This window comes from Rutilus rutilus (genome assembly GCF_951802725.1).
Source record: "Rutilus rutilus genome assembly, chromosome: 5".
NCBI lineage: Eukaryota > Metazoa > Chordata > Actinopteri > Cypriniformes > Leuciscidae > Rutilus > Rutilus rutilus.
The window spans coordinates 2,100,055-2,113,571 of record NC_140213.1 but is presented as its reverse complement, the minus strand read 5'-3'; positions in this window follow the sequence as shown (position 1 = coordinate 2,113,571).

Sequence of the window (13,517 nt, the reverse complement as noted above, 5' to 3'; positions counted from 1 at the left end):
GCGGCTGAGAAGCCTATTAGCATTCAGAGCTGTTTGTCCATTCAGCCATTGCCGGTCCAGGATAAACACCAGCTGGGATTAGAGCTCAGGTGAAGAGAGAAAGGTAGAGAGATACTGAGGTGGAGAGTCTGGTTTCGCCACTGTCGCGGTGGGGAGCGGAAATGCAATCGATTTGAGCTCTGGAAGTCAGAATATGGACATAAAGAGACGGACCCCTGGAGGAAGATCCAGGACAGAAGCAAATGCAGAGCGGAAATGGATATTTCATGGGCATAAAGGGACTTTATAACACCTTGAAAGAGTCCAGATCAAATGTGCCACCGTGGTTTTCTGTCAGCATTACACCAGCACATGGCTTTCTGCTTCCCATGAGCCTCCGGGCTCTAATATCTGTGCCGTGTGTGTGTGTGTGTGTGTTCGAAATGTTGCGTTTTGCTCTCTGTACTTGGAAAGTGCTATTTTCTGTCTCGAATGAGGCCATAACATCAATAATGCAGTATCCGAATGGCCAGCGACCAGAAACTTGTTAGAGTAAAACTTTGACACATCATCAACGGGAAGAGTCTGCTCAGCCTCCAGAGGAACCTGAGGGATAATTACTGTATACTGGCAAGAGGTTGGAGTTTCACAAGTCGTGGGATGACAGAAACTGCTACAATCTGTTCTGTAAAAAGCCTTGCGGACACGTGTAAACACAGCTGAATATTCCTGTTAGTTCCTCCTCGAGCTGTGGAAACTGCACGATGAACAGATCTTTAGGTTTAGCTGGTTAGCCTCCGCTGGTAGATGTCGCAACTAAACATCGGGCTACAAAAAGCATCTTTCTCCATTGACGGCCTTTGGATGTGAAATGCATTATTTTGCAACATTTTATGTTAAATGTTAAGTGTCTTATACTTATTTGTAGGGCTCTGTTTTCCCCAGCATTGATGGAAATCCATGTTTTCACTGTCGTAAGTGTAATTACACATCTTCTGAAAGAGTGTATAATCTCTGGGTCTAGAAAAAAGTGAGGCAGAAATGAGAGATAGAAGCATTGCTGACGCACATGTAAAATAACGCCATCATCAAACATTAAACAGCATATAAATCAAAACCGACTAATGTTTCTGAATGAAATGACGAGGACCAATCAAAGCTTTAGGGGTGTTTGTAGACTTGATCTAGTCCATCTTGTGTTTTGATCATCGTTCTGAATCCAATCTGGACGAACTCTTTGGCAAACACGTAATTTTCACAGTTTTTTGTTTTAAAATATTGCTCTTTAAAGTATACTTACCCGCAGTGTTGATAAAAAATACATGAAGCTAGAATACAATGGTTGGTGTGTTGTTTAAAAGCAGAGGCTCTACTCTTTCTTTTGATATACTGACTGTTCAGATATCCATACAACCAAATATTCTTTGTAAAAAATGATCAAAAAATGCTGGCGCTGGATGAGAACTTGGAAAAAAAACCCTGGTGGGGAAAGAGTTAAAATTAAAGACCATGGAGAAACCCAGTGCAATTGTCTAAAATCACTGTTATTATAGTGCTGCTATATTCAGTACACTCTAAAAACTCCTGGGTTATTTATTCAACCCATTTTCTGGGTTATTTGTGTTGGGTTAAAATTATGGGTTATTTTTTCAGAGAGTAACCATTTTCTGGGTTATAGGGCTAATATTTTGACCCAATTCATGGGTTGTTTGGGTTTCTGGGTTATTTTTCAAAGAGTAACCCATGGTCTGGGTTATAGGGTTGGCTTTCTCTCTCTCTCTCTCGCCTGCAGTTGTTCTGGAATTTTCTCACAACAGTCGTTTGAAATAACCGTCGCTTTCGCGCTCGATCCGTTTTGGCCTGTGCTTCATCGGTGCAACTTCATCTATATTCAAGGTAAGAGAGTATTTTCAGTGTTTATGTACTGTAAACTTTTCTGTGTCCATGTCCCTGTTGCTAGTTTATCACCATTTGCTAAAAAAAAATACGTAGAGACTAGCGTTAGCCGTGGTAATTCTGTGGTTGGCATGTAGCCGTGGCTATCACGACAACTAGGACAACTCGAGGTAACGTTATCACACACCGGACGCGATTTTGAACACGGTCCTGAGCCGTTGCTGGGTGTCGCGCATAGATATATACACTATATATGTATATATCTATGGGTGTCGCGGACACGGACAGACGCCGGATGTCGCCGCCGGTGTGTGTACACTCATAGAGAATAATGTGTTCGAATTTTAAAGACGCGACGCGGCGCTTCTCGTCCGGTGTGCAAACCCCATAGCCGCGGCTACAGAGCGACGAGGCAACACAATAGTTGAGTTATGTTTTCCAGCTGCGCCGTGCTTATCATATTATACAGTGCTCTACTGGCTGAAGTAGTGAGAGTTAAAGAAGCGGGTCAAGTCTTCAAATTGTTGCTAACCTAACCTCTATATTGCTATGTTTTCTCCAGGTCATCTTGAATGGACAGTTTTGTCGCTGATAAGCTAACTGAGTGGCAGCTGTCTGAGCTGACAGAGAATTTTAGAGGTGAGCATTTTACTCTTATTGCCCTTATATCATCTCTCTATACCTACATTTTTTTTTAAATAAGATTTAAATGTGTCAGTGCAAGATTTTGTTGTGCCTTGTCTTTAAGCTGTTATGCATAAGAATGGGCAAGATATTCACCTTTGCATTAATGTCATTACACTTTTTAATGAAAGAAAAGATGTCATTCACACAAAATGGGTAACGTTAATGCTGCAAAAGAACCACATTAGTTAACTAGCAATTTGGGCCACGTAAAAAAAAAAAAAAAAAAAAAAAGCCACTGCATTCCCTTAAAAGTGATTATTTGTTAGCTTGATAATGAAAGAGTGTCTGGTGAGTGGTTCACAATTGTCTCAACTTATTAACAATACTCATGTTGTCTTGTTTTCTGTCTTTCAGATGAAGACATAGATGAGGAGGCATTTCTTCTCTTTGATGAGGACACTATCAAAAATCTTGTCCCCAGGCTTAAATTCCTGAGGCTCTTCTGAGAATTGTTGTTTATTTTTCTATTTTTTATTTCTAATATTGTTATTACAGTGTGACCTAAAATAAATAGGAAAATAAACATGTCCAAGTGTGTGTTTTTTCATATAGATTTTAATGTAATGCAATAAAAATGTAAATGTGCTTGAAGTGTGTAATATAATGTAAAACAAAGTTTTATTTTCTGAAATAAGGCATACTGGGATAGTGAGGTTAAGTTAGGTTATTTTTTACCCAACTCCTGGGTTAAAAAAGGATCAACTAATTTTTGGGTTATTTCTACCCAGATGTTGGGTTTTTTAAACCCAACATTTGGGTCAGGTATTTAACCCAGAATTTGGGTCAAAAAGCATAACCCAATTTTCTGAGTTGAAATAACCCATAAATTAGTTGGTCCCTTTTTAACCCAGGAGTTGGGTCAAAAATAACCCATTATGGGTTATTTTTGACCCAGGAGTTTTTAGAGTGTATATGTCTGATTATAAATCCTGCAAAATAGCTTTATTATGAATGTTGTGCAATGTGTTATGACCTTTATTGTCTTTTAACTGAAGCTAGAGATTGTGAAATAAACATTTCTCATTTTTTTGTTAGATGTTAGTTTTGCAGACTAATCATACTAGCCTATGTTCAATTATAACTTTTTATGTGTATTATTCAGGGTTGCAAGTAACGTCTATTTTGATAACTGGATAATCTGTCCATTATTTCTAAGTTTAATGGAGACTTTCTTGCTGTCAGGACGAGCCTTAATGCAAAAGAGAAATACTTTTAGGGATACGTATAAAGATTAGATTAAATGTAACTTATGCGATGAGGAAAACACATCTCAAACGCATTAGACAGCACACACATCCATCAAGCCACATTGGTTGATGCATTTTTATGTTCAGGACAGGGTCGTGCACTTTTCCCAAAGCAGCTCCCTGTTTTCCAGATGCGTTTTGTCCATAGAAATGCAGATTTCACTGCAATGAACTGGCGGATGTTGATTAATGGCGGACCTGATTAATCCATGATCAAATATTTGTGCTGATTGTTTTCATTACTGTCTAACTCCTCAAGTAGTTGTTGCAGCCCTAGATTTATTTGTATAATATGTTTTTAAATGATCTGCAGGCATTGCAATCAATTCAACTCAATACTCAATTCAACAGGTGGACCAAATAAACGTAAATGGTATATTTCAAATGAGGTATGACAAAATGTTTGAGATAATTGCAAATGCTTAACTCTCTCCAAGTATTCTAGATCTCCTTTTTTTCAGACCATCAATCCAAACCCTTTCAGAGCGTCCTGAAGAAGACACGTGTAAATGCATAGCTGTGCCATCGGAAGCCAGTGCTTACTGAAGTGGAAAAGAGCTACAGTGTTTTCTTTCTGGTACTTGAGTTCCATCACTGCTAGTTTGTGTGAAGCGAGTCCAAACCCCGGAGTTCAGAAGTAACCGTCAGGTCAAAACAAGAGATGCACTCGTCTACCCATCCATCCCATTCTCCATCCGATTTCACCTCTCTTCTAACCTTGGATTGCTGTCTGTGTGTGTGTGTGTGTTTACACAGACACGGTGTGTGGATTGATGTGTGCTGTTGACTGCGTCGCAAGGTTCATTGCGGACAAGTTAATCCGGCAGCGGCAGGGCCAGGGAGAATCACCATTAATAACGCATGGAAGGAACAAATAATATATAATTCCACAGAGCGCTGGGCTTTACTGCTGTCCTCCTCAAAGTCAACAGAGACCTGTGTCGCTCAAACAGCGGCTGCACAGAGAACGTTTGGGGGTATAGGTTACGGAAACGGTGACAGAAAACAGTGAAGAATATTTTAGTTCATAGTAGGGTTGTCAATAGTGATGTTACGTCTGACACCGACGCTCCGAAGCTTGCTTCAAACTCGAACGGTCCTTGCAATGAACCACTGCTTCGGAGCTTGTATCATTACGTCACTAGTCACGTGAAAATGACTTCTGAAGCAAACACACTGGTTCACTCCTGTAGTGAACCACCTGACTGCTTTGACAGCCCAATCCAGTGCTGACAGGTTTGAAACCTGGCGGCTGTATTTCTTATAAAAGTGAAGGTAAAAAAAACTATAGAAACTATTACAGAAATTCTATTGGATTTAATGGTTTTCATGGGAATTTTATTGGTTGTAATGGGAATTATAGTGGTCTCTGTGGGTCTACTGATATGTGTTGGGTTGTATTGGTGGGGGCATTAAATCCTAATGGAATATGTCCCTAACACACTACAAAAAAGAATAATGTAGTGGTTTAAATGGTAAAAGCCAATGGTTCCTATTTTAATATAAACCATAGAATTTCTGTGATGGTTTCCAACTTTTTTTTAAGCTGGTCTGATCTTCTGTCCTTGTCTAAACAAATAATTACACACACACATCATGCTTAATGTTTTATTATCAAGGTGAACACATGAAATTCATCAGTATCTGTAAAATTCACCTACATAATGAGTTTCACAGCACTAACACTGTTTCAGCTTTGATCGCCTCGGTAAAAACACGTAATAAACGGGGCGTTACTTGCATTTTATGGTTGTCAGCTTTGTTGCATTACATTTACTTCACCAGGAGATGGTGCTGCAATTTCTATCTGAATGAAGCTTCGAGTAATGAACCATTTTCGACACAATTGTATCAGAAAGCAATTATGCTTCGAAACGCTTCATTTGGCCATCACTAGTTGTCAAACGTACCTGACAAATGTTGACCGTATCATCATAGCTGGAACCCGCCGATAGACTCGGCTTTCTAACAGTCTCGCTCGCGCTTGTTTGAGAACTCTGTGAGCATCAAAGGTTGCTATTTACAGCATGTTTTTACAAGCGTTGTAGCTGTCACGGTTTGGGTTTGTTTCTTGTCTTTGTCATGTTTCTGTGTCTTGTCACGTGATTCCCTGTTTGGCATGTGATCCTGCCATGTGTCTTGTCATTGGTTAATCGTTTGCTCATTGTTCACAGGTGTTCCTCGTCTTGTAATTAGTCTGTGTATTTAATCCCCTGTGTTTTGTCAGGTCTTGTCCTTTGTGGATGTACGTTGGTGTTTCTCATTCTGTTCTTGGTTCCCTGGTCTCGTTTATGGTTTTGTGTGTTTATTTTTGATAATTAAATTATTTTGCATCTGGATCCAGATCTCCCTTTGTTTCTAGAGTTCACCCTACGATACAGTAGCCAATCACAATCATCTCTGATGAGCGTGTGAAAGCACTGGCCAATCGGGTGCTAGTCAGTAAATTAGTCAGAATCCGCTTAACTAGTCTTATAGTGTGTTGTAATCATCATTGGAGATGAGCTTGACTTGACTAGTCTGTGCATATCTATGTGTCAAACATTAATAAAATGTGGCTGTATTGATTTCTAGATGTGTCCGAATGATCTGGAAGTCTGAAAACAGAATTCACATTCACAATAACTGAAAAATAGCCCCAAAATAAAATGTTTTCCAGTGAATATCAGCATCACAACGCTGTGAACACAGATGCCCAGAAGATTAGACACAGAAAAGAGGAAAGAAAAGGAGAATTACAGAGAAAATCTTCTATTGTCGAATTGTGTGATCTATGCTTACAAAAATGAGACAACAGTCATGCATGAGTCAGCAAAGAAAACCCTGTGACACATTTATGGAGGAGGGAAGTAAGAAAAGCAAGGGAAGAGAGCAAGAATAAGCCGGGCATTATAATGGATGACAGGTGAGATGAAACAAATATTTAGGAGATTATAGTTTGATTGACGCCAGGCTCGTGTCTCGTCCCTTTCATCAATGCCATTGAGAACAATTAGATTTTCAAACCTCTGCTTGCATCTTTCTCTCTCTCTCTCTCTCTCTCTCTCTCTCTCTCTCTCATAATCATAAGCAGAGAGGGAATTTGACATACAGTACATGTCTATTCCCAGGAGAGATAATGGCATTCAGGTTTTCCTCTCTGAGAGGTTGAATTAATCTCCAAGGTGACACTGGGTATAAAAGCTGTCGATAGGTGGCCGGAGATACCCTGTATGAAGCATACTGAGTGGATGCCGTAAGCCCGGTGCATTCACTCTCCCAGAGATGGATCAATTTTTTACAAGGACCCTGTAAACAAATCAGAGATTCACCTTAAGAAAAGAGCTGGATATAAGCGGAGAGCCTCCTCAGAACGAGCAGCCAAAGGATATTCTGCTTTGATATATAGTGTGAAGAAATCATTCACTAAGTTGGCATGGCATAGAAGCTTCAGGCTTTAGACCGTATGAATATTTAAAGGATGGATATATTCTCAAATAATGTGTTTCTGGACTGTGGTCTGACGTTCTCCTTGATTAAAAACACTGGGACAGTGAAAGATAATATAGGATTTGTTTGTATTTCAGCATTTCGATGATATTTTAGGCCAGGATTTGCACACTACTGTTCAAAAGTTTGGGACGGGTAAGATTACTTTAATGTTTTTGAAGGAAGTCTCTTATGCTCTAATGCATATTTTATATAAAACATATTACCATTTAAATCAGCTGTTTTCTATGTGAATATATATTAAAGTGTAATTTATTCCTGTGATCATTACTCCAGTCTTCAGTGTCACATGATCCTTCAGAAATCTCAAGAAACATTTCTGATTATTATTATCAATGTTGAAAACATTTATATTTTTGTGGAAACAGTGATATGCATCTTGAATGCAATGCATGTTGTACACTCAATTTATTCTGTACACATTTTGTGCACTGTTGATGAAGAAACGTGATAAATTCTGCTCATTTAGCCGGTTTATGAGGACACAGGCTTACACAGCAAAACTATATTTCCCACAATTCTCTCTGGCAGCACAACACGAATGACAAAATGCAAATCTAACGCATCAGTTACACAGCTAATGTGCAGCATTTACTCTTCATTGTGTTACACTGACACTAAACAAGCTTCATGTCTTTATCGGGAAGCGAATACAAGAGAGAATGAATATGAAACACACTCATTTTATGCCAGGCAAAATCAATTGAAAAAAACATCACGCCGCAATTACGATTTCCAAACTTTCACGTAGGAGTTTCCAAGAAGGATTTGAAGCATTATATTCTTCAACAAGTGTCATTAACACACATTATTTTGCTTTATACAGAAAGTAATGCATTAAAGATTGACAAACAGCCCCAATGTAGAGGTTTTACTATGCATACAGTGTTTACACATACACACGCGGTGCATTTACATTTACATCAGGCCAAAATGAATTGTTCATACGGCTACATTAAGGAGTGTCCGTGTTTAACTCATCCGTGAAAGCCCAGGGTGACAACTTCATAATCACATGCTTCACTAAAGCACATTTGAATGGAGCTTTAATCACGGCCTGTTAGACTATCCCTCTTAAGGGCATAATCATGCGCGATCCATTAGATGTCACAGAATCCTGATGTACATTAGGTGCTGTCATTATGTAATTCGCAGGACGTGTCGGCGATAAACCTGAGCCCGCGTTCGCCCTAATGCTGGAAAACAGTGGCATTTGCGCTTAGACATTTTCACCCACTTCACCTCCTCTTGCCCGTCCGTGACACAGAACAAATTATTGTAATGCCCCTGACAGGGCAGAATCACTCTTTCTCGAGCTGCTGATTGGTGAAGTTATCTTTAATTGGTTTAAACTTTGCCCTCGCTGCCTGGGGATTGGCAAGCTTAATTTCAGCAAAAGGTCAACATCAATAAATCCAGCTGAAGAAGGGAAAGTGAGAAAGAGGGACGGGGAAAGAGATAAGGAGAGAGAGAGAGATGGTACCCATTACCTTGGGAAGCAGAAGAGCGAGCGAGAGTGTGACCTCTGACCCCACGTCAAAGTGCAAACGGAAGATTCGAATCTCCAGCTTAGTGGCTCCACCTCCGTGTCTCCTGTTTATTGGCACTGACCCCTGGCAAGATGGGGTCATATTTTCATATAATGGCAAAGCCACTCCGTCAGTGCCCATCGCCAGCCATATAATAAGGCTAAAATGAAAAGGACACGAGCACGGTGGAGGACAGGATCATAGAACGGAGAAGAGACGGGATGAGAGAGAGGGCGAGCGACGGGTAGTTGACCCAGAGCTGAAAGGACAGCTCCATTTGTTTTGCACTGCGAGGTATGAGAGAGAAATTCAAGCCAACAAAGACATCACTTCTATTAACCAGCATGTCATCCCAAAGCGGTGTCTGGGTTTACATTCACCTGTACAAATCATTAGCATTCGTGCACACCCGGGTATAGCACACCCAGGTAGCCAAAACAGTTTGCCTTGATGATAGCCCAGATCCGGCAGGCCGAAAGAAATAACTCGGGAAAAGACTCGGGATGGATGCGGGATGGATGATGCTCCAAAATCGGCCCATATATATGTATATACATACCTCCAAGAAGAATCAGGCTGTAGTAAAGCATCTGCTATAACAAAAGTAAATATTTACACTTTATTTGTGATTTGCAATTTTAAAGAAGTTAGAATATGTCAACACAATCTCATGTCAATTTGTAACTATTTTACACTGTGGCGAAATGGTGGCTAATTTCTATGATCTTATTCGTATGTTTACGTACAATCAGGGCTGGACCTTCATACTTACCTTTCTTTTCTAAAAATCGTACATTACAATTCACATCATACAGATTCGCCACCTCGTAAAAACACATTTCCCATGAGATCGGGTTGGAATATGCAGCTACTTTTCATGCTTGCTTCTTTTCTAAACAAATTGTCTTTAGATTCACAAATTCCTACAAAATCACCACATAACAGAATAGTAATTTTTTCCAAAGAAATTGGGTTGAAATACACAGCTACTTTTCGAACGATTCACAGCATCTACTAAAATAGTTTCGGTTTCCCATGAGAATAGTATTTTTGTACGATGTAAATTCATACGAAATGTTTCCCCAGGAGATCTGGTTGGAATACGCAGCTACTTTTCATGTATATTTTTGTTTTTGTTTGTTTTTGTACGATGTGAACTCATATGAAATCGCCACCTCGTAAGATAGATACTTTTTCCTGTAAGGTTTCCCATGAGAGTCGTATGTTTTTGTACGGTGTAAATTCATTTGAAATCACCACTGTGTGAAATAGAAATGTTTTCCTAAGAGATCCGGTTGGAATACGCAGCTACTTTTCATGCGTTTTTTTATTTTTTCAATGTGAACTTGTACGAAATCACCACCTCGTAAGATAGATACTTTTTCCTGTGAGATCGGGTTGGAATACACAGCTACTCTTGAGTGCCTGTAAATGGAGAAAAAAAAAAATGTTTTTATATATATATATATATAGGATCCGCCAGACGAGGCTAACTGACCCATGCTAATCACCGCACAGCTCATAACATTTCGATTTTCACAACAGCAGATTCAGCAAACATGCACCCTGCTCTTGCCTCTCAAGTCTGTCCCTCAGCCGTTGATTGATTGTCATCCACATTGACCGTGAGCTTCAGGGACTGGTTGTGCAAGGCCGAGGTCGAAGGTTAAAGAGCACGTGTGGTGCGAGGCGCGGGAAAGCGTGCGGCGTCGGTGACAGTTCGGCTCTGCCGCGGCTCAGCTGCGCTGCCACAATAAAAGGTGACAGGTCCAATCAACCACTCCATCAACAGCTCCTGGCCTAATGCTCTCTCGTGTCAGACTGAGTTAGAGAAGACCGCGGTGACTGGCCACACGAGAGAGCGAGGGAAAGAGATAGAAGCCAGGAACGACAACTCTTTAATGGAGATCCGAGCTCTGTAAAATAGATACGTTTAAGTGTCTGCATGCCTGGAAATAGTTGAGCGATTCTATCTCATTGCAAACTTCTCCTCATCACAATAGAGCGACGCAGAAGTGCTGAGAGATCGAAAGCTTGATTTTGATTTTGCTTTTCACCTCAGAATAGAGGCGGCGTTGACTCCGCTGTCTCGGCCTATATTTCACCGCATGTGACGTCGCATGTCACACACACACTGGCGGCGCGGAAGAACGCACTGATAAGACCAGAGGCGCACTTACCATTAGGCAAAGGTAGGGCCCCCAAAATCCGAAGGCCCTAAAAATGCTTTTTCATGAGTTCACACTTACAAATAGTTGGCCCGAGCCCAGAGAACTCCCACGTAATTCTGGTTAGGAAAGTAAGAAGGCGAGTGTGAGGAGACGGGGTGGTGGAGGGATGCTGAACACTGTCAGAACATAGGTGAGTCGAATGTGTGTGTATATATATATATAGGCCTCCTCTCATTTTGCTGATTGGGTAGACATGTTGATTACTGATTGTTGAAAGCTGGTTGGAATGACGTGATGATTGGAATGAAAAATATCAAAGGAAAATAATCATGCATCTCATGCTTTAAATTAATACTAAGCACCAGTGCATATTATATTTTTATTGTTTTAAATGGCGCTCACTCGTGTTCTGTAAAGGATCAAGTAGAGGACTTTCCACACAGGCTCAACGCTGACACCCCACTGAATGCACTTGCATATTTGTAATTCTTTTTTAGTTGAAATAATCATTTAAGTGTGTTAAATTATAGTTAATTTTCATTGATTTGAATTTTCATTTCAATTTGTTCAAATAAATAAAATGAAGTGTACTTTAAAGTTTAGAATAACAGCTTTGAGTTATTGTGAAACAGGAGATGCGCAGTGAAAATGACCCCAAAGCACCACCGATTGTCCAGCCTACGCTAATACTGTTATAACCTGTTTAAACGTGAATACTGTCACGGCACTGGGGTGAAAATTATAATATGACTAGTCTAAGCCACACACCACACCTGGTTATTTCCACCCGGACAGTTCCATGTGTGATTTCACCATATAGCCTAGAAAAAAACATTTACATTTATTCATTTAGCAGACGCTTTTATCCAAAGCGACTTACAAATGAGAACAATAGAAGCAGTTACACTAGGACAACAATATGCAAGTGCTATAACACTTCCCAGTTTAATCTAACGCAGTACATGTATTTATTTTTAATTTTTTAATTTTAATAAATAGATATAGAATAGAAGAGAAAGTGTTAATAAAAGCCTTTATAACGTAGACAACATGAAAAATGTAGAAAACTTGGACAGCTATGGGCCACCGCTGCAGCAGCGGGCATCAGAGAAAACCTCGAGGATGATCCAGGCAAGGCAATTTTATTTATATAGCACTTTTCATACACTATAGCAATGCTTTAAACTTTGTTAAATGGTAAATGTGTTGGTAAAGGGCCCCATTCCCATATATTTTGCCTGTGGTCTCCAAATCACTAAATCTGTCCCTGGATAAGACGGGTGAGTGCACACGTGAGGCGTGAGATGCAAATGAAACCAGGGAATCTGATTGAAGTTAACCAAGGAGGAGGGAGATAATGAAAAAATAGGAGGAAAACAAGCGGGAAGGGTGAGTGGAGAGGACAGGTGAAGTAAAGAGAGTAGACTGAGCAGCGCGAGGAGATGAATTATCATGGGCGAGCGAGGATTCCTCTCGTTCCTCTACCTGTCGCATCGCACCGATGTGGCAGGTTCAGCTGAAGAGCCACGTCGAACTGGAGGGAATCTCTGTCACCTGCTCTGCCGACTGAAGCGGGACACTCTCGCAGTTCCCCACGGGTGTGCAGATCACAGAGAAAATCCCTCTTTAGTTTGCAGGTGAATGGGAGATGCATCACGGGCTCCGCGGTGTGCCACGAGATTCGACCCGTTTAAGCTGATTAGAGGATTCACATTTTGTTAAAATCATATTGTTTTAGTCAAGCCAGTCGGAACGCTTGCACAAAAGCACTGTGGCGGTTCTGTGCATCGGATGCAATTTAGAGTTTTCTGTTTCAGTTTTTGTCTTTTGATTTGATTTTGACACTTTTGAAAGTGTCCTTTAAAGGATAAATTCACTTCTGTCATCATTTACTCACCCTCATGTTGTTTCAAACCTGGTTCATTACGTCTACACACTGAATAAAGCTGCACTTTTCAAGGCATTTCAGTGGGCCTTTACATTTAGTCAATATGACATTGTCACTGTCTGTTATTTTTGTGTCTGTTCTGTCATTTTCATGGACTTTTAGTTTGTATTCTTTAGTTTGCCTTTTAGTTTTCCCGCCATTTGTTAGTTGTCATGGTTACTGATATGATTAGTCATTAGTTCAGCTGTGTATTATTAATCAACCGTGTTTGTAGTAGTCCTTAAGTTCCTGTGTTGTCAGTGTTCAGTGTCTGGTCTCTTAATCTGTTCCTTCTGCTCGTTTACCCTGGGAATGAGTATTAAAGACTCTGTTGGAACTTTATCTTCATCATCGTGTGTCTTCGTCTGACAAACGATATTAAAGTAGATACGATTTAAAGTAACTGTGATATGTGGCCTTTTCCCATAAATATATCAAGCTTTTATTGTTTTCGTGAAGCTGATCTAACTTTCCCAGAGCTGAAACCTGATCCGACACGTACGGTTGCAGTTACAGTAGATGATACTGTAGCAGAGACGTTTGCTTTGCTCGGGCTTTTAATGCACATGTTACTCTGGCATTATTTATGAAC